Consider the following 22,911-nt stretch of genomic DNA (forward strand, 5'->3'; position numbering starts at 1 on the left):
ACTTATTTCAGAAAAAAGGCAGAAATTTTCTTATTTTGGGGGCAAAATTGCTGAAATTTCTTTTACATTTGGGAAAAATTGCAGAAATTTTTCTTATTTTGGGGCAAAAAGGCAGAAATTCCCCATATTTTGGGGCAAAAAAGCAGAAATTCCCCTTATTTTGAGGTAAAAAGGCTGAAATTCCCCTTATTTTCGGGCAAAAAGTCAGAAATTCCCCTTATTTTGGGGCAAAAAGACAGAAATTTCATTTATTTTTGAAAAAAAGGCAGAAATTGCACTTATTTTGAGTCAAAAAGGCGGAAAATCCCTTTATTTTGGGGCAAAAATGAAGAAATTTCCCTTTTTTATGGAAAAAAGGTATACATTCCCTATATTTTCGGGCAAAAAGGCAGAAATTCCCCATATTTTGGAGCAAAATTGCAGAAATTCTTCTAATTTTGGGGCAAAAAAGCAGAAATTCCCCTTATTTTGGGGTAAAACAGCAGAAATTTCACTTATTTCAGAAAAAAAAGGCAGAAATTTTCCTTATTTTAAGGCAAAAAAGCAGAAATTCCTAATATTTTGTGGCAAAAATGCAGAAATTCTTTTTATTTTGACGTACAAAGGCTGAAATTTCTCTTATTTTGGGGCAAAAAGGCAGAAATTCTCCTTATTTTGGGGCAAAAGGCAGAAATTCCCCTTATTTTAGGGCAAAATTGCAGAAATTCTCCTTATTTTGGGGCAAAAGGCAGAAATTCCCCTTATTTTAGGGCAAAATTGCAGAAATTTTCATTATTATAGGGAAACATTGCAGAAATTTTCCTCATTTTATGGCAAAATTGCAGAAATTTCACTTATTTCAGAGTAAAAAATGCAAAATTTTTTTTTATTTTGGGGCAAAAAGGCAGAAATTCACCTTATTTTCAGGTAAAACTGCAGAAATTTCACATATTTCAGGGCAAAAATTAGGAAATTTCCCTTATTTTGGAACAAAATTGCAGAAATTTCACTTATTTCAGGGTAATAAGTCAGAAATTTTTCTTATTTCGGGGCAAAAAAGAGAGAAATTCTCTTTGTTTTGGGGAAAAAATCAGAAATTCCACTTATTTAGAGGCAAAAACGCAGAAATTCCCCTTATTTTGGATCAAAAATGAAGAATTTTCCCTTTTTTATGGTAAAAAGGTATGCATTCCCCTTATTTTCGGACAAAAAGGCAGAAATTCCCCGTATTTTGGAGCAAAATTGCAGAAATTCCCCTAATTGTGGGGCAAAAAGGCAGAAATTCTCTATATGTTGGGGAAAAAAGACAGAAATTCTCCTCATTTTGGGGCAAAACACAGAAATTCCACTTATTTTGGGGCAAAATTCCAGAAATTTCCCTTATTTTGGGGCAAAAAGGCAGAAATTCCTTATATTTTGTGGCAAAAAGGCAGAAATTTCCCTTATTTTGAGGTAATAAGGCTGAAATTCCCCTTATTTTGGGACAAAAGGCAGAAATTCCCCTTATTTTGGGGTAAAATTGCAGAAATTTCAAATATTTCAGGGCAAAATGGCAGAAATTCCCCTTATTTTGGGGCCAAAATATAAAATCCCTAATTTTTTGCTAAAATTGATGAAATTTCACTTATTTCCAGACAAAAAAGCAGAAATTCCACTTAATTTCGGGCAAAAAGTCAGAAATGACCCGTATTTTGGAGCAAAATTGCAGAAATTCCCCTAATATTGGTGCAAAAATGCAGAAATTCCCTTTATTTTGGGGCAAAAAGGCAGAAATTCTCCATATTTTGGTGCAAAAAGGCTGAAATTCCTCTTATTTTGAGGTAAAATGCTGAAATTCCCCATATTTTGGGGCAAAGGCAGAAATTCCCCTTATTTTTGGGCAAAAAAGCACTAATTTCCCTTATTTTCGGGCAAAATTGCAGAAATTTCATTTATTTCAGGGCAAAAGTCAAAAATTCCCCATATTTTGGGGCAAAAAGGAGAAATTTCTTTTATTATGGTACAAAATTGAACAAATTTTCCTTATTTTAAAACAAAAAGGCAGAAATTCCCCATATTTTGGGACAAAAGGCAGAAATTCTTTTTATTTTGGGGTAAAATGCAGAAATTCCCCTTATTTAGAGGTAAAATGCAGAAATTCCCTTTATTTTGGGGCTAAAAGGCAGAAATTCCCCGTATTTTGAAGCAAAATTTCAGAAATTCTCATAATTTTCGGGCAAAAAGGCAAAAATTCTCTTTATTTTGGGGCAAAAAGACAGAAAATCTCCTTTTTTCGGGAACAAAAAGTCAGAAATTCCCCTTATTTTGGGGCAAAATTGCCGAAATTTTTTTTACATTTGGGCAAAATTGCAGAAATTTCCCTTATTTTGGGGCAAAATTGCAGAAATTTCACTTATTTCAGAAAAAAGGCAGAAATTTTCTTATTTTGGGGCAAAATTGCTGAAATTTCTTTTACATTTAGGCAAAATTGCAGAAATTTTTCTTATTTTGTGGCAAAAAGGCAGAAATTCCCCATATTTTGGGGCAAAAAGGCATAAATTCCCCTTATTTTGAGGTAAAAAGGCTGAAATTCCCCTTATTTTCGGGCAAAAAGTCAGAAATTCCCCTTATTTTGGGGCAAAAAGACAGAAATTTCATTTATTTTTGAAAAAAAGGCAGAAATTGCACTTATTTTGAGTCAAAAAGGCGGAAAATCCCTTTATTTTGGGGCAAAAATGAAGAAATTTCCCTTTTTTATGGCAAAAAGGTATACATTCCCTATGTTTTCGGGCAAAAAGGCAGAAATTCCCCATATTTTGGAGCAAAATTGCAGAAATTCTTCTAATTTTAGGGCAAAAACGCAGAAATTCCTTTTATTTTGGGGTAAAACTGCCGAAATTTCACTTATTTCGCGGCAATATGGCAGAAATTCCCCTTATTTTCAGCGAAAATGCAGAAAATCCCCGTATTTTGGAGCAAAATTGCAGAAATTAACCTAAATTTGGGGTTAAAAATACAGTAATTTTCTTTATTTTGGGGCAAAAAGGCAGAAATTCTCCTTATTTTGGGGCAAAAGGCAGAAATTCCCCTTATTTTAGGGCAAAATTGCAGAAATTCTCCTTATTTTGGGGCAAAAGGCAGAAATTCCTCTTATTTTAGGGCAAAATTGCAGAAATTCTCCTTATTTTGGGGCAAAATGCAGAAATTCCCCTTATTTTAGGGCAAAATTTCAGAAATTTTCATTATTATAGGGAAACATTGCAGAAATTTCCCTCATCTTATGGCAAAATTGCAGAAATTTCACTTATTTCAGAGTAAAAAATGCAAAAATTTTTCTTATTTTGGGGCAAAAAGTTAGAAATTCACCTTATTTTCGGGTAAAACTGCAGAAATTTCACATATTTCAGGGCAAAAAGTAGGAAATTTCCCTTATTTTAGAACAAAATTGCAGAAATTTCACTTATTTCAGGGTAATAAGTCAGAAATTTTTCTTATTTTGGGGCAAAAAAGACAGAAATTCTCTTTGTTTTGGGGGAAAAATACAGAAATTCCACTTATTTAGAGGCAAAAACGCAGAAATTCCCCTTATTTTGGATCAAAAATGAAGAAATTTCCCTTTTTTATGGCAAAAAGGTATGCATTCCCCTTATTTTCGGACAAAAAGGCAGAAATTCCCCGTATTTTGGAGCAAAATTGCAGAAATTCCCCTAATTGTGGAGCAAAAAGGCAGAAATTCTCTATATGTTGGGGAAAAAAGACAGAAATTCTCCTCATTTTGGGGCAAAACACAGAAATTCCACTTATTTTGGGGCAAAATTCCAGAAATTTCTCTTATTTTGGGGCAAAATGGCAGAAATTTCAGTTATTTTGGGGCAAAACAGCAGAAATTTCACTTATTTCAGAAAAAAAAGGCAGAAATTTTCCTTATTTTAAGGCAAAAAAGCAGAAATTCCTAATATTTTGTGGCAAAAATGCAGAAATTCTTTTTATTTTGAGGTACAAAGGCTGAAATTTCTCTTATTTTGGGGCAAAAAGGCAGAAATTCTCCTTATTTTGGGGCAAAAGGCAGAAATTCCCCTTATTTTAGGGCAAAATTGCAGAAATTCTCCTTATTTTGGGGCAAAAGGCAGAAATTCCTCTTATTTTAGGGCAAAATTGCAGAAATTCTCCTTATTTTGGGGCAAAAGGCAGAAATTCCCCTTATTTTAGGGCAAAATTTCAGAAATTTTCATTATTATAGGGAAACATTGCAGAAATTTTCCTCATTTTATGGCAAAATTGCAGAAATTTCACTTATTTCAGAGTAAAAAATGCAAATTTTTTTTTTATTTTGGGGCAAAAAGGCAGAAATTCACCTTATTTTCAGGTAAAACTGCAGAAATTTCACATATTTCAGGGCAAAAATTAGGAAATTTCCCTTATTTTGGAACAAAATTGCAGAAATTTCACTTATTTCAGGGTAATAAGTCAGAAATTTTTCTTATTTCGGGGCAAAAAAGAGAGAAATTCTCTTTGTTTTGTGGAAAAAAACAGAAATTCCACTTATTTAGAGGCAAAAACGCAGAAATTCCCCTTATTTTGGATCAAAAATGAAGAATTTTCCCTTTTTTATGGTAAAAAGGTATGCATTCCCCTTATTTTCGGACAAAAAGGCAGAAATTCCCCGTATTTTGGAGCAAAATTGCAGAAATTCCCCTAATTGTGGGGCAAAAAGGCAGAAATTCTCTATATGTTGGGGAAAAAAGACAGAAATTCTCCTCATTTTGGGGCAAAACACAGAAATTCCACTTATTTTGGGGCAAAATTCCAGAAATTTCCCTTATTTTGGGGCAAAAAGGCAGAAATTCCTTATATTTTGTGGCAAAAAGGCAGAAATTTCCCTTATTTTGAGGTAATAAGGCTGAAATTCCCCTTATTTTGGGACAAAAGGCAGAAATTCCCCTTATTTTGGGGTAAAATTGCAGAAATTTCAAATATTTCAGGGCAAAATGGCAGAAATTCCCTTTATTTTGGGGCCAAAATATAAAATCCCTAATTTTTTGCTAAAATTGATGAAATTTCACTTATTTCCAGACAAAAAAGCAGAAATTCCACTTAATTTCGGGCAAAAAGTCAGAAATGACCCGTATTTTGGAGCAAAATTGCAGAAATTCCCCTAATATTGGTGCAAAAATGCAGAAATTCCCTTTATTTTGGGGCAAAAAGGCAGAAATTCTCCATATTTTGGTGCAAAAAGGCTGAAATTCCTCTTATTTTGAGGTAAAATGCTGAAATTCCCCATATTTTGGGGCAAAGGCAGAAATTCCCCTTATTTTTGGGCAAAAAAGCACTAATTTCCCTTATTTTCGGGCAAAATTGCAGAAATTTCATTTATTTCAGGGCAAAAGTCAAAAATTCCCCATATTTTGGGGCAAAAAGGAGAAATTTCTTTTATTATGGTACAAAATTGAACAAATTTTCCTTATTTTAAAACAAAAAGGCAGAAATTCCCCATATTTTGGGACAAAAGGCAGAAATTCTTTTTATTTTGGGGTAAAATGCAGAAATTCCCCTTATTTAGAGGTAAAATGCAGAAATTCCCTTTATTTTGGGGCTAAAAGGCAGAAATTCCCCGTATTTTGAAGCAAAATTTCAGAAATTCTCATAATTTTCGGGCAAAAAGGCAAAAATTCTCTTTATTTTGGGGCAAAAAGACAGAAAATCTCCTTTTTTCGGGAACAAAAAGTCAGAAATTCCCCTTATTTTGGGGCAAAATTGCCGAAATTTTTTTTACATTTGAGCAAAATTGCAGAAATTTCCCTTATTTTGGGGCAAAATTGCAGAAATTTCACTTATTTCAGAAAAAAGGCAGAAATTTTCTTATTTTGGGGCAAAATTGCTGAAATTTCTTTTACATTTAGGCAAAATTGCAGAAATTTTTCTTATTTTGTGGCAAAAAGGCAGAAATTCCCCATATTTTGGGGCAAAAAGGCATAAATTCCCCTTATTTTGAGATAAAAAGGCTGAAATTCCCCTTATTTTCGGGCAAAAAGTCAGAAATTCCCCTTATTTTGGGGCAAAAAGACAGAAATTTCATTTATTTTTGAAAAAAAGGCAGAAATTGCACTTATTTTGAGTCAAAAAGGCGGAAAATCCCTTTATTTTGGGGAAAAATGAAGAAATTTCCCTTTTTTATGGCAAAAAGGTATACATTCCCTATGTTTTCGGGCAAAAAGGCAGAAATTCCCCATATTTTGGAGCAAAATTGCAGAAATTCTTCTAATTTTAGGGCAAAAACGCAGAAATTCCTTTTATTTTGGGGTAAAACTGCCGAAATTTCACTTATTTCGCGGCAATATGGCAGAAATTCCCCTTATTTTCAGCGAAAATGCAGAAAATCCCCGTATTTTGGAGCAAAATTGCAGAAATTAACCTAAATTTGGGGTTAAAAATACAGTAATTTTCTTTATTTTGGGGCAAAAAGGCAGAAATTCTCCTTATTTTGGGGCAAAAGGCAGAAATTCCCCTTATTTTAGGGCAAAATTGCAGAAATTCTCCTTATTTTGGGGCAAAAGGCAGAAATTCCTCTTATTTTAGGGCAAAATTGCAGAAATTCTCCTTATTTTGGGGCAAAAGGCAGAAATTCCCCTTATTTTAGGGCAAAATTTCAGAAATTTTCATTATTATAGGGAAACATTGCAGAAATTTCCCTCATCTTATGGCAAAATTGCAGAAATTTCACTTATTTCAGAGTAAAAAATGCAAAAATTTTTCTTATTTTGGGGCAAAAAGTTAGAAATTCACCTTATTTTCGGGTAAAACTGCAGAAATTTCACATATTTCAGGGCAAAAAGTAGGAAATTTCCCTTATTTTAGAACAAAATTGCAGAAATTTCACTTATTTCAGGGTAATAAGTCAGAAATTTTTCTTATTTTGGGGCAAAAAAGACAGAAATTCTCTTTGTTTTGGGGGAAAAATACAGAAATTCCACTTATTTAGAGGCAAAAACGCAGAAATTCCCCTTATTTTGGATCAAAAATGAAGAAATTTCCCTTTTTTATGGCAAAAAGGTATGCATTCCCCTTATTTTCGGACAAAAAGGCAGAAATTCCCCGTATTTTGGAGCAAAATTGCAGAAATTCCCCTAATTGTGGAGCAAAAAGGCAGAAATTCTCTATATGTTGGGGAAAAAAGACAGAAATTCTCCTCATTTTGGGGCAAAACACAGAAATTCCACTTATTTTGGGGCAAAATTCCAGAAATTTCTCTTATTTTGGGGCAAAATGGCAGAAATTTCAGTTATTTTGGGGCAAAACAGCAGAAATTTCACTTATTTCAGAAAAAAAAGGCAGAAATTTTCCTTATTTTAAGGCAAAAAAGCAGAAATTCCTAATATTTTGTGGCAAAAATGCAGAAATTCTTTTTATTTTGAGGTACAAAGGCTGAAATTTCTCTTATTTTGGGGCAAAAAGGCAGAAATTTTTTTTTATTTAGTGGCAAAATTGCAGGAATTTACCTTATTTTGGGGCAAAATTGCAGAAATTCCCCTAATTGTGGGGCAAAAAGGCAGAAATTCTCTATATGTTGGGGAAAAGGACAGAAATTCTCCTCATTTTGGGGCAAAACACAGAAATTCCACTTATTTTGGGGCAAAATTCCAGAAATTTCCCTTATTTGGGGCAAAATTTCAGAAATTTCACTTATTTTCAGGTAAAAAGGATGAAATTTTTTTATTTTGGGGCAAAAAAAGAAAAATTCCCCTTATTTTTGGGCAAAATTGCAGAAATTTTCCTTATTTTGGGGCAAAAAGGCAAAAATTCTTTATATTTTGTGGCAAAACGGCAGAAATTTCCCTTATTATGAGGTAATAAGGCTGAAATTCTCCTTATTTTTGAACAAAATGCAGAAATTCCCCTAATTTTGGGGTAAAATTGCAGAAATTTCAAATATTTCAGGGCAAAATGGCAGAAATTCCCCTTATTTTGGGGCAAAAATATGAAATCCCTAATTTTTGGCTAAAATTGAAGAAATTTCACTTATTTCGGGACAAAAAAGCAGAAATTCCACTTAATTTCGGGCAAAAAAGCAGAAATGACCCGTATTTTGGAGCAAAATTGCAAAAATTCCCCTAATATTGGTGCAAAAATGCAGAAATTCCCTTTATTTTGGGGCAAAATGGCAGAAATTCTCCATATTTTGGTGCAAAAAGGCTGAAATTCCCCTTATTTTGAGGTAAAATGCTGAAATTCCCCATATTTTGAGGCAAAGGCAGAAATTCCCCTTATTTTAGGGCAAAAAGGCACAAATTTCCCTTATTTTCAGGCAAAATTTCAGAAATTTCATTTATTTCAGGGCAAAAAGTCAGAAATTCCCCTTATTTTGGGACAAAAAGCAGAAATTTTTTTTATTATGGTACAAAATTGAAGAAATTTTCCTTATTTTGGAACAAAAACGCAGAAATTCCCCATATTTTGGGGCAAAAGGCAGAAATTCTTCTTATTTTTAGGTAAAATGCAGAAATTCCCCTTATTTAGAGGTAAAATGCAGAAATTCCCCAAATATTAGGGGAAAATGCAGAAATTCCTATTATTTTGGTGCTAAAATGCAGAAATTCCACGTATTTTGAAGCAAAATTGCAGAAATTCTCATAATTTTCGGGCAAAAGGCAGAAATTCTCCTTATTTTGGGGCAAAAAGACAGAAAATCTCCTTTTTTTGGAACAAAAAGTCAGAAATTCCCCTTATTTTGGGGCAAAGTTGCAGAAATTTCCTTTACATTTGGGCAAAATTGGAGTAATTTCCCTTATTTTAGGGCAAAATTGCAGAAATTTCACTTATTTCAGAAAAAAGGCAGAAATTTTCTTCTAATGGGGCAAAAAGGCAGAAATTTCTTTTATTTTGGATCAAAATTGCAGAAATTTTTCTTATTTTGGGGCAAAAAGGCAGAAATTCCTCATATTTTCGGCAAAAAGGCAGAAATTCCTCTTATTTTGAGGTAAAAAGGCTGAAATTCCTCTTATTTTCAGGCAAAAAGTCAGAAATTCCCCTTATTTTGGGGCAAAAAGACAGAAATTTTGTTTATTTTTGGAGAAAAGGCAGAGATTGCACTTATTTTGAGTCAAAAAGGCGGAAAATTCCCTTATTTTGGGGCAAAAATGAAGAAATTTCCCTATTTTATGACAAAAAGGTATACATTTCTTTTTATTTTCGGGCAAAAAGGCAGAAATTCCCCATACTTTGGAGCAAAATTGCAGAAATTCCCCTAATTTTGGGGCAAAAAGGCCGAAATTCCCCTTATTTTGGGGTAAAACTGCAGATATTTCACTTATTTTGCGGCAAAATGGCAGAAATTCCCCTTATTTTTAGCGAAAAATGCAGAAAATCCTTGTATTTTGGAGCAAAATTGCAGGAATTCACCTAATTTTGGGTTAAAAATACAGTATTTTTCTTTATTTTGGGGCAAAAAGGCAGAAATTCTCCTTATTTGGGGGCAAAAGGCGGAAATTCCCCTTATTTTAGAGCAAAATTGCAGAAATTTTCTTTATTTGGGGGCAAAAAACAGAAATTCCCCTTATTTTAGGGCAAAATTGCAGAAATTTCCCTTATTATGGGGAAAATTGCAGAAATTTCCCTTATTTTAGGGCAAAATTCCAGAAATTTCACTTATTTCAGAGAAAAAAAGCAAAAATTTTTCTTATTTTGGGGCAAAAGGGCAGAAATTCCCATTATTTTGGGGCAAAAATGCAGAAATTTACCTTATTTTGGGGTAAAATTGCAGAAATTTCACATATTTCAGGGCAAAAAGTCAGAAATTTCCCTTATTTTGGGGCAAAATTGTAGAAATTTCACTTATTTCAGGGTAATAAGTCAGAAATTTTCCTTATTTTGGGGCAAAAAAGACAGAAATTCCCTTTGTTTAGGGAAAAAAGACAGAAATTCCACATATTTAGAGGCAAAAAGACAGAAATTTCCCTTATTTTGGAGCAAAAATGAAGAAATTTCCCTTTTATATGGCAAAAAGGTATGTATTCCCATTATTTTCGGGCAAAAATACAGAAATTCCCCATATTTTGGAGCAAAATTGCAGAAATTCCCCTAATTGTGGGGCAAAAAGGCAGAAATTCTCTATATGTTGGGGCAAAAAGACAGAAATTCTTCTTATTTTGGGGCAAAATTGAAGAAATTTCACTTATTTTGGGGCAAAATTGCAGAAATTACACTTATTTCAGGGAAAAAAGGCAGAAATTTTCCTTATTTTGGGGCAAAAAGGCAGAAATTCCTAATATTTTGTGGCAAATATGCAGAAATTCCCTTTATTTTGAGGTAAAAAGGCTGAAATTCCCCTTATTTGGGGGCAAAAAGGCAGAAATTTCCCTTATTTTGGGGCAAAATTGCAGAAATTTCACTTATTTCAGGGTAATAAGTCAGAAATTCCCCTTATTTTGGGGCAAAAAAGACAGAAATTCCCTTGTGTTGGGGAAAAAAGACAGAAATTCCAATTATATAGAGGCAAAAAGACAGAAATTCCCCTTATTTTGGAGCAAAAATGAAGAAATTTCAATTTTTTTATGGCAAAAAGGTATGCATTCCCCTTATTTTCTGGCAAAAAGGCAGAAATTGCCCGTATTTTGGAGCAAAATTGAAGAAATTCCCCTAATTTTGGGGCAAAAGGCAGAAATTCCCTTTATTTTGGGGCAAAAATCAGAAATTCCCCATACTTTGGGGCAAAATTCCAGAAATTTCCTTTATTTTGGGGCAAAATTGCAGGAATTTACCTTATTTTGTGGCAAAATTGCAGAAATTTCCCATATTTGGGGCAAAATTGGAGAAATTTCACTTATTTTCAGGTAAAAAGGCTGAAATTTCCTTTATTTTGGGGCAAAAAGAGAGAAATTCCTCTTATTTTGGGGCAAAATTGCAGAAATTTTCATTATTTTGGGGCAAAAAGGCAGAAATTCCTATTATTTTGTGGCAAAAAAGCAGAAATTTTCCTTATTTTGAGGTAATAAGGCTGAAATTCTCCTTATTTTGGGGCAAAAAGGCAGAAATTCCCCTTATTTTGGAGGTAAAATTGCAGAAATTTCAAATATTTCAGGGCCAAAAGGCACAAATTTCCCTTATTTTCGGGCAGAATTGCAGAAATTTCATTTATTTCAGGGCAAAAAGTCAGAAATTCCACTTATTTTGGGGCAAAAAGCAGAATTTTTTTTTATTATGGTACAAAATTGAAGAAATTTTTTTTATTTTAAAACAAAAAGGCAGAAATTCCCCATATTTTTGGGCAAAAGGCAGAAATTCTTCTTATTTTGAGGTAAAATGGAGAAATTCCCCTTATTTAGAGGTAAAATGCAGAAATTCCCCAAATATTGGGGGAAAATGCAGAAATTCCCTTTATTTTGGGGCTAAAATGCAGAAATTCCCCATATTTTGAAGCAAAATTGCAGAAATTTTCATAATTTTTGGGCAAAAAGGCAGAAATTCTCCTTATTTTGGGGCAAAAAGACAGAAAATCTCCTTTTTTCGGGAACAAAAATTCAGAAATTCCCCTTATTTTAGGGCAAAATTGCCGAAATTTTTTTTAAATTTGGGCAAAATTGCAGAAATTTCCCTTATTTTGGGGCAAAATTGCAGAAATTTCACTTATTTCAGAAAAAAGGCAGAAATTTTCTTATTTTGGGGCAAAATTGCTGAAATTTCTTTTACATTTAGGCAAAATTGCAGAAATTTTTATTTTGTGGCAAAAATGCAGAAATTCCCCATATTTTGGGGCAAAAAGGCAGAAATTCCCCTTATTTTGAGGTAAAAAGGCTGAAATTCCCCTTATTTTCGGGCAAAAAGTCAGAAATTCCCCTTATTTTGGGGCAAAAAGACAGAAATTTCGTTTATTTTTGAAAAAAAGGCAGAAATTGCACTTATTTTGAGTCAAAAAGGCAGAAAATCCCCTTATTTTGGGGCAAAAATGAAGAAATTTCCCTATTTTTTGGCAAAAAGGTATACATTTCTTTTTTTTTTCGGGCAAAAAGGCAGAAATTCCCCGTATTTTGGAGCAAAATTGCAGAAATTCCCGTAATTTTGGGGCAAAAAGGCAGAAATTCCCCTTATTTTGGGGTAAAACTGCAGAAATTTCACTTATTTCGCGGCAAAATGGCAGACATTCCCCTTATTTTCAGCGAAAAGGCAGAAAATCCCCGTATTTTGGAGCAAAATTGCAGGAATTCACCTAATTTTGGGTTAAAAATACAGTATTTTTCTTTATTTTGGGGCAAAAAGGCAGAATTTCTCCTTATTTGGGGGCAAAAGGCAGAAATTCCCCTTATTTTAGGGCAAAATCGTAGAAATTCTTATTTTGGGGCAAAAGGCAGAAATTCCTCTTATTTTAGGGCAAAATTGCAGAAATTTCCCTTATTTGAGGGCAAAAAACAGAAATTCCCCTTATTTTAGGGCAAAATTGCAGAAATTTCCATTATTTTGGAGCAAAAAACAGAAATTTCCCTTATTTTAGGGCAAAATTCCAGAAATTTTACTTATTTCAGAGAAAAAGAGCAAAAATTTTTCTTATTTTGGGGCAAAAGTGCAGAAATTCCCATTATTTTGGGGCAAAAATGCAGAAATTCACCTTATTTTGGAGCAAAAATCAAGAAATTTTACTTTTTTATGGCAAAATGTATGCATTCCCACTATTTTCAGGCAAAAAGGCATAAATTCTCTTTATTTTGGGGCAAAAAGACAGAAAATCTCCTTTTTTCGGGAGCAAAAAATCAGAAATTCCCCTTATTTTGGGGCAAAATTGCAGAAATTTCCTATACATTGGGGCAAAATTGCAGAAATTTTCCTATTTTGGGGCAAAATATCAGAAATTTCACTTATTTCAGGAAAAAAAGGCAGAAATTTTCTGATTTTTGGGTCAAAAAGTTCGAAATTTCTTTTATTTCGGTACAACATTGCAGAAATTTTTCTTATATTGGGGCAAAAGGCAGAAATTCCCCATATTTTGGGGCAAATAGGCAGAAATTCCCCTTATTTTGAGGTAAAAAGGCTGAAATTCTTTTTATTTTTAGGCAAAAAGTCAGAAATTCCCTTTATTTTGGGGCAAATAGACAGAAATTTCGTTTATTTTTGGGGAAAAGGCAGAAATTGCACTTATTTTGAGTCAAAAAGGCGGAAAATCCCCTTATTTTCGGGCAAAAATGAAGAAATTTCCCTTTTTTATGGCAAAAATGTATACATTCCTTTTATTTTCGGGCTAAAAGGCAGAAATTCCTTGTATTTTGGAGCAAAATTGCAGAAATTCCCCTAATTTTTGTTCAAAAAGGCAGAAATTCCCCTTATTTTGGGGTAAAACTGCAGAAATTTCACTTATTTCACGGCAAAATGGCAGAAATTCGCCTTATTTTTGGGAAAAAGGCAGAAAATCCCTGTATTATAGAGCAAAATTGCAGAAATTCACCTTATTTTGGGGTAAAAAATACAGTAATTTTTTGTATTAGTGGCAAAAAGGCAGAAATTCCCCTTATTTTAGGGCAAAATTGAAGAAATTTCACTTATTTCGGGCAAAATTCCAGAAATTTCACTTATTTCAGGGAAAAAAGGCAGAAATTTTCCTTATTTTGAGGCAAAAAGGCAGAAATTCTTAATATTTTGTGGCAAAAATGCAGAAATTCCCCTTATTTTAAGGTAAAAAGGCTGAAATTTCCCTCATTTGGGGGCAAAAAGGCAGAGATTTCTCTTATTTTGGGGCAAAATTGCAGAAATTTCACTTATTTCAGGGTAATAAGTCAGAAATTCCACTTATTTTGGGGCAAAAAAGTCAGAAATTTCTTTTGTTTTGGGGAAAAAGGACAGAAATTCCACTTATTTAGAGGCTAAAAGGCAGAAATTCTCCTTATTTTGGAGCAAAAATCAAGAAATTTTACTTTTTTATGGCAAAATGTATGCATTCCCCTTATTTTCAGGCAAAAAGGCAGAAATTCCTAATATTTTATGCCAAAATTCAGAAATTCCCCTTATTTTGAGGGAAAAAGGCTGAAATTCCCCTTATTTGGGGGCAAAAAGGCAGACATTTCCCTTATTTTGAGGCAAAATTGCAGAAATTTCCCTTATTTTGTGGCAAAATATCAGAAATTTCACTTATTTCAGGGAAAAAAGGCAGAAGTTTTCTTTTTTGAAGCAAAAGCAGAAATTTCTTTTATTTTGGTACAAAATTGCAGAAATTTTTCTTATTTTGGGGCAAAAATGCAGAAATTCCCTTTTTTGGAGGTAAAAAGGCTGAAATTCCTTTTATTTTGGGACAAAAAGTCAGGAATTCCCTTTATTTTGGGGCAAATAGACAGAAATTTTGTTTATTTTTGGGGAAAAGGCAGAAATTGCACTTATTTTGAGTCAAAAAGGTGGAAAATCCCCTTATTATCGGGCAAAAATGAAGAAATTTCCCTTTTTTATGGCAAAAAATTATACATTCCTTTTATTTTCAGGCAAAAAGGCAGAAATTCCCCGTACTTTGGAGCAAAATTGCAGAAATTTCCCGAATTTTGGGGCAAAAAGGCAGAAATTCCCCTTATTTTGGGGTAAAACTGCAGAAATTTCACTTATTTCGCGGCAAAATGGCAGAAATTCCCCTTATTTTCGGGGAAAAGGCAAAAAATCCCTGTATTATAGAGCAAAATTGCAAAAATTCACCTAATTTTGGGGTAAAAAATACAGTAATTTTCTTTATTTAGGGGCAAAAAGGCAGAAATTCCCCTTAGTTTAGGGCATAATTGCAGAAATTTCCCTTAATTGAAGGCAAAAAACAGAAATTCCCCTTATTTTGGGGCAAAATTGCAGAAATTTCTCTTATTATGGGGAAAAACTGCAGAAATTTCGCTTATTTTAGGGCAAAATTGCAGAAATTTCACTTATTTCAGAGAAAAAAAGCAAAAATTTTTCTTATTTTGGGGCAAAAAGGCAGAAATTCCCATTATTTTGGGGCAAAAAGGCAGAAATTCACCTTATTTTGGAGCAAAAATGAAGAAATTTCCCTTTTTTATGGCAAAAAGGTATGCATTCCTTTAATTTTCAGGCAAAAAGGCAGAAATTCCCCGTATTTTGGAGCAAAATTGCAGAAATTCCCCTAATTGTGGGGCAAAAAGCCAGAAATTCTCTATATGTTGGGGCAAAAAGACAAAAATTCTCCTTATTTTCAGGCAAAACTCAGAAATTCCACTTATTTTGGGGCAAAATTCCAGAAATTTCCCTTATTTTGGGGCAAAATTGCAGAAATTTCACTAATTTCAGAGAAAAAAGGCAGAAATTTTCCTTATTTTGGGGCAAAAAGTCAGAAATTCCTCTTATTTTGAGGTAAAAAGGCTGAAATTCCTTTTATTTGGGGGCAAAAAGGCAGAAATTTCCCTTATTTTGGGGCAAAATTGCAGAAATTTTACTTATTTCACAGTATAAGTCACAAATTCCCCTTATTTTGTGGCAAAAAAGACAGAAATTCCCTTTGTTTTGGGGAAAAAAGACAGAAATTCCACTTATTTAAAGGCAAAAAGGCAAAATTTTCTCTTATTTTGGAACAAAAATGAAGAAATTTCAATTTTTATGGCAAAAAGGTATGCATTCCCCTTATTTTCGGGCAAAAAGGCAGAAATTCCCCATATTTTGGAGCAAAATTGCAGAAATTCCTCTAATTTTGGGACAAAAGGCAGAAATTCCTTTTATTTTGGGGCAAAAATCAAAAATTCCTCTTACTTTGGGGCAAAATTCCAAAAATTTCCTATATTTTGGTGAAAAATTTCAGGAATTTACCTTATTTTGGGGCAAAATTGCAGAAATTTTTATTATTTGGGGCAAAATTGCAGAAATTTCACTTATTTTCAGGTAAAAAGGCTGAAATTTCCTTTATTTTGGGGCAAAAAGGGAGAAATTCCCCTTATTTTGGGAAAAAATGGAAAAATTTTCCTTATTTTGGGGCAAAAAGTCAGAAATTCCTATTATTTTGTGGCAAAAAGGCAGAAATTTCCCTTATTTTGAGGTAATAATGCTGAAATTCACCTTATTTTGGGACAAAAAGGCAGAAATTCCCCTTATTTGGGGGTAAAATTGCAGAAATTTCAAATATTTCACGGCAAAAAGGCAGAAATTCCCCTTATTTTGGGGCAAAAAGATGAAATCCCTAATTTTTTGCTAAAATTGATGAAATTTCACTTATTTCCAGACAAAAAAGCAGAAATTCCACTTAATTTCGGGCAAAAAGTCAGAAATGACCCGTATTTTGGAGCAAAATTGCAGAAATTCCCCTAATATTGGTGCAAAAATGCAGAAATTTCCTTTATTTTGGGGCAAAAAGGCAGAAATTCTCCATATTTTGGTGCAAAAAGGCTGAAATTCCTCTTATTTTGAGGTAAAATGCTGAAATTCCCCATATTTTGGGGCAAAGGCAGAAATTCCCCTTATTTTTGGGCAAAAAAGCACTAATTTCCCTTATTTTCAGGCAAAATTGCAGAAATTTCATTTATTTCAGGGCAAAAAGTCAAAAATTCCTCTTATTTTGGGGCAAAAAGCAGAAATTTCTTTTATTATGGTACAAAATTGAACAAATTTTCCTTATTTTAAAACAAAAAGGCAGAAATTCCCCATATTTTGGGACAAAAGGCAGAAATTCTTTTTATTTTGAGGTAAAATGAAGAAATTCCCCTTATTTAGAGGTAAAATGCAGAAATTCCCTTTATTTTGGGGCTAAAAGGCAGAAATTCCCCGTATTTTGAAGCAAAATTTCAGAAATTCTCATAATTTTTGGGCAAAAAGGCAGAAATTCTCCTTATTTTGGGGCAAAAAGACAGAAAATCTCCTTTTTTCGGGAGCAAAAAGTCAGAAATTCCCCTTATTTTGGGGCAAAATTGCCGAAATTTTTTTTACATTTGGGCAAAATTGCAGAAATTTCCCTTACTTTGGGGCAAAATTGCAGAAATTTCACTTATTTCAGAAAAAAGGCAGAAATTTTCTTATTTTGGGGCAAAATTGCTGAAATTTCTTTTACATTTGGGCAAAATTGCAGAAATTTTTCTTATTTTGGGGCAAAAAGGCAGAAATTCCCCATATTTTGTGGCAAAAAGGCAGAAATTCCCATTATTTTGAGGTAAAAATGCTGAAATTCCCCTTATTTTCGGGCAAAAAGTCAGAAATTCCCCTTATTTTGGGGCAAAAAGACAGAAATTTTGTTTATTTTTGAAAAAAAGGCAGAAATTGCACTTATTTTGAGTCAAAAAGGCGGAAAATCCCTTTATTTTGGGGCAAAAATGAAGAAATTTCCCTTTTTTATGGCAAAAAGGTATACATTCCCTATATTTTCGGGCAAAAAGGCAGAAATTCCCCATATTTTGGAGCAAAATTGCAGAAATTCTTCTAATTTTGGGGCCAAAAAGCAGAAATTCCCCTTATTTTGGGGTAAAACTGCAGAAATTTCACTTATTTCGCGGCAAAATGGCAGAAATTCCTCTTATTTTCAGCGAAAATGCAGAAAATCCTTGTATTTTGGAGCAAAATTGCAGAAATTCACCTAAATTTGGGGTTAAAAATACAGTAATTTTCTTTATTTTGGGGCAAAAAGGCAGAAATTCTCCTTATTTTGGGGCAAAAGGCAGAAATTCCCCTTATTTTAGGGCAAAATTGCAGAAATTCTCCTTATTTTGGGGCAAAAGGCAGAAATTCCCCTTTTTTTAGGGCAAAATTGCAGAAATTCTCCTTATTTTGGGGCAAAAGGCAGAAATTCCCCTTATTTTAGGGCAAAATTTCAGAAATTTTCATTATTATAGGGAAACATTGCAGAAATTTTCCTCATTTTATGGCAAAATTGCAGAAATTTCACTTATTTCAGAGTAAAAAATGCAAAATTTTTTTTATTTTGGGGCAAAAAGGCAGAAATTCACCTTATTTTCAGGTAAAACTGCAGAAATTTCACATATTTCAGGGCAAAAATTAGGAAATTTTCCTTATTTTGGAACAAAATTGCAGAAATTTCACTTATTTCAGGGTAATAAGTCAGAAATTTTTCTTATTTCGGGGCAAAAAAGAGAGAAATTCTCTTTGTTTTGGGGAAAAAAACAGAAATTCCACTTATTTAGAGGCAAAAACGCAGAAATTCCCCTTATTTTGGATCAAAAATGAAGAAATTTCCCTTTTTTATGGTAAAAAGGTATGCATTCCCCTTATTTTCGGACAAAAAGGCAGAAATTCCCCGTATTTTGGAGCAAAATTGCAGAAATTCCCCTAATTGTGGGGCAAAAAGGCAGAAATTCTCTATATGTTGGGGAAAAAAGACAGAAATTCTCCTCATTTTGGGGCAAAACACAGAAATTCCACTTATTTTGGGGCAAAATTCCAGAAATTTCCCTTATTTTGGGGCAAAAAGGCAGAAATTCCTTATATTTTGTGGCAAAAAGGCAGAAATTTCCCTTATTTTGAGGTAATAAGGCTGAAATTCCCCTTATTTTGGGACAAAAGGCAGAAATTCCCCTTATTTTGGGGTAAAATTGCAGAAATTTCAAATATTTCAGGGCAAAATGGCAGAAATTCCCCTTATTTTGGGGCAAAAATATAAAATCCCTAATTTTTTGCTAAAATTGATGAAATTTCACTTATTTCCAGACAAAAAAGCAGAAATTCCACTTAATTTCGGGCAAAAAGTCAGAAATGACCCGTATTTTGGAGCAAAATTGCAGAAATTCCCCTAATATTGGTGCAAAAATGCAGAAATTTCCTTTATTTTGGGGCAAAAAGGCAGAAATTCTCCATATTTTGGTGCAAAAAGGCTGAAATTCCTCTTATTTTGAGGTAAAATGCTGAAATTCCCCATATTTTGGGGCAAAGGCAGAAATTCCCCTTATTTTTGGGCAAAAAAGCACTAATATCCCTATTTTCGGGCAAAATTGCAGAAATTTCATTTATTTCAGGGCAAAAAGTCAAAAATTCCCCTTATTTTGGGGCAAAAAGCAGAAATTTCTTTTATTATGGTACAAAATTTTTTCTTATTTTAAAACAAAAAGGCAGAAATTCCCCATATTTTGGGACAAAAGGCAGAAATTCTTTTTATTTTGGAGTAAAATGCAGAAATTCACCTTATTTAGAGGTAAAATGCAGAAATTCCCTTTATTTTGGGGCTAAAAGGCAGAAATTCCCCGTATTTTGAAGCAAAATTTCAGAAATTCTCATAATTTTCGGGCAAAAAGGCAAAAATTCTCCTTATTTTGGGGCAAAAAGACAGAAAATCTCCTTTTTTCGGGAACAAAAAGTCAGAAATTCCCCTTATTTTGGGGCAAAATTGCCGAAATTTTTTTTACATTTGGGCAAAATTGCAGAAATTTCCCTTATTTTGGGGCAAAATTGCAGAAATTTCACTTATTTCAGAAAAAAGGCAGAAATTTTCTTATTTTGGGGCAAAATTGCTGAAATTTCTTTTACATTTAGGCAAAATTGCAGAAATTTTTCTTATTTTGTGGCAAAAAGGCAGAAATTCCCCATATTTTGGGGCAAAAAGGCATAAATTCCCCTTATTTTGAGGTAAAAAGGCTGAAATTCCCCTTATTTTCGGGCAAAAAGTCAGAAATTCCCCTTATTTTGGGGCAAAAAGACAGAAATTTCATTTATTTTTGAAAAAAAGGCAGAAATTGCACTTATTTTGAGTCAAAAAGGCGGAAAATCCCTTTATTTTGGGGCAAAAATGAAGAAATTTCCCTTTTTTATGGCAAAAAGGTATACATTCCCTATGTTTTCGGGCAAAAAGGCAGAAATTCCCCATATTTTGGAGCAAAATTGCAGAAATTCTTCTAATTTTAGGGCAAAAACGCAGAAATTCCTTTTATTTTGGGGTAAAACTGCAGAAATTTCACTTATTTCGCGGCAATATGGCAGAAATTCCCCTTATTTTCAGCGAAAATGCAGAAAATCCCCGTATTTTGGAGCAAAATTGCAGAAATTAACCTAAATTTGGGGTTAAAAATACAGTAATTTTCTTTATTTTGGGGCAAAAAGGCAGAAATTCTCCTTATTTTGGGGCAAAAGGCAGAAATTCCTCTTATTTTAGGGCAAAATTGCAGAAATTCTCATTATTTTGGGGCAAAAGGCAGAAATTCCTCTTATTTTAGGGCAAAATTTCAGAAATTTTCATTATTATAGGGAAACATTGCAGAAATTTCCCTCATTTTATGGCAAAATTGCAGAAATTTTACTTATTTCAGAGTAAAAAATGCAAAAATTTTTCTTATTTTGGGGCAAAAAGGCAGAAATTCACCTTATTTTCAGGTAAAACTGCAGAAATTTCACATATTTCAGGGCAAAAAGTAGGAAATTTCCCTTATTTTGGAACAAAATTGCAGAAATTTCACTTATATCAGGGTAATAAGTCAGAAATTTTTCTTATTTTGGGGCAAAAAAGACAGAAATTCTCTTTGTTTTGAGGAAAAAAAAACAGAAATTCCACTTCTTTAGAGGCAAAAACGCAGAAATTCCCCTTATTTTGGATCAAAAATGAAGAAATTTCCCTTTTTTATGGTAAAAAGGTATGCATTCCCCTTATTTTCGGACAAAAAGGCAGAAATTCCCCGTATTTTGGAGCAAAATTGCAGAAATTCCCCTAATTGTGGAGGAAAAAGGCAGATATTCTCTATATGTTGGGGAAAAAAGACAGAAATTCTCCTCATTTTTGGGCAAAACACAGAAATTCCACTTATTTTGGGGCAAAATTCCAGAAATTTCCCTTATTTTGGGGCAAAATGGCAGAAATTTCAGTTATTTTGGGGCAAAACAGCAGAAATTTCACTTATTTCAGAAAAAAAAGGCAGAAATTTTCCTTATTTTAAGGCAAAAAAGCAGAAATTCCTAATATTTTGTGGCAAAAATGCAGAAATTCTTTTTATTTTGAGGTACAAAGGCTGAAATTTCTCTTATTTTGGGGCAAAAAGGCAGAAATTTTTTTTTATTTAGTGGCAAAATTGCAGGAATTTACCTTATTTTGGGGCAAAATTGCAGAAATTCCCCTAATTGTGGGGCAAAAAGGCAGAAATTCTCTATATGTTGGGGAAAAAGACAGAAATTCTCTTCATTTTGGGGCAAAACACAGAAATTCCACTTATTTTGGGGCAAAATTCCAGAAATTTCCCTTATTTGTGGCAAAATTTCAGAAATTTCACTTATTTTCAAGTAAAAAGGATGAAATTTTTTTATTTTGGGGCAAAAAAAGAAAAATTCCCCTTATTTTTGGGCAAAATTGCAGAAATTTTCCTTATTTTGGGGCAAAAAGGCAAAAATTCTTTATATTTTGTGGCAAAACGGCAGAAATTTCCCTTATTATGAGGTAATAAGGCTGAAATTCTCCTTATTTTTGAACAAAAAGGCAGAAATTCCCCTAATTTTGGGGTAAAATTGCAGAAATTTCAAATATTTCAGGGCAAAATGGCAGAAATTCCTATTATTTTGGGGCAAAAATATGAAATCCCTAATTTTTGGCTAAACTTGAAGAAATTTCACTTATTTCGGGACAAAAAGGCAGAAATTCCACTTAATTTCGGGCAAAAAAGCAGAAATGACCCGTATTTTGGAGCAAAATTGCAAAAATTCCCCTAATATTGGTGCAAAAATGCAGAAATTCCCTTTATTTTGGGGCAAAATGGCAGAAATTCTCCATATTTTGGTGCAAAAAGGCTGAAATTCCCCTTATTTTGAGGTAAAATGCTGAAATTCCCCATATTTTGAGGCAAAGCCAGAAATTCCCCTTATTTTAGGGCAAAAAGGCACAAATTTCTCTTATTTTCAGGCAAAACTGCAGAAATTTCATTTATTTCAGGGCAAAAAGTCAGAAATTCCCCTTATTTTGGGACAAAAAGCAGAAATTTTTTTTATTATGGTACAAAATTGAAGAAATTTTCCTTATTTTGGAACGAAAAGGCAGAAATTCCCCATATTTTGGGGCAAAAAGGCAGAAATTCACCTTATTTTCAGGTAAAACTGCAGAAATTTCACATATTTCAGGGCAAAAAGTAGGAAATTTCCCTTATTTTGGAACAAAATTGCAGAAATTTCACTTATTTCAGGGTAATAAGTCAGAAATTTTTCTTATTTTGGGGCAAAAAAGACAGAAATTCTTTTTGTTTTGGGGAAAAAAAAAACAGAAATTCCACTTCTTTAGAGGCAAAAACGCAGAAATTCCCCTTATTTTGGATCAAAAATGAAGAAATTTCCTTTTTTTATGGTAAAAAGGTATGCATTCCCCTTATTTTCGGACAAAAAGGCAGAAATTTCCCGTATTTTGGAGCAAAATTGCAGAAATTCCCCTAATTGTGGAGCAAAAAGGCAGAAATTCTCTATATGTTGGGGAAAAAAGACAGAAATTCTCCTCATTTTGGGGCAAAACACAGAAATTCCACTTATTTTGGGGCAAAATTCCAGAAATTTTCCTTATTTTGGGGCAAAATGGCAGAAATTTCAGTTATTTTGGGGCAAAACAGCAGAAATTTCACTTATTTCAGAAAAAAAAGGCAGAAATTTTCCTTATTTTAAGGCAAAAAAGCAGAAATTCCTAATATTTTGTGGCAAAAATGCAGAAATTCTTTTTATTTTGAGGTACAAAGGCTGAAATTTCTCTTATTTTGGGGCAAAAAGGCAGAAATTTTTTTTTATTTAGTGGCAAAATTGCAGGAATTTACCTTATTTTGGGGCAAAATTGCAGAAATTCCCCTAATTGTGGGGCAAAAAGGCAGAAATTCTCTATATGTTGGGGAAAAAAGACAGAAATTCTCCTCATTTTGGGGCAAAACACAGAAATTCCACTTATTTTGGGGCAAAATTCCAGAAATTTCCCTTATTTGGGGCAAAATTTCAGAAATTTCACTTATTTTCAGGTAAAAAGGATGAAATTTTTTTATTTTGGGGCAAAAAAAGAAAAATTCCCCTTATTTTTGGGCAAAATTGCAGAAATTTTCCTTATTTTGGGGCAAAAAGGCA

This window comes from Micromys minutus (assembly GCF_963924665.1).
Source record: "Micromys minutus genome assembly, contig: SCAFFOLD_43, whole genome shotgun sequence".
NCBI lineage: Eukaryota > Metazoa > Chordata > Mammalia > Rodentia > Muridae > Micromys > Micromys minutus.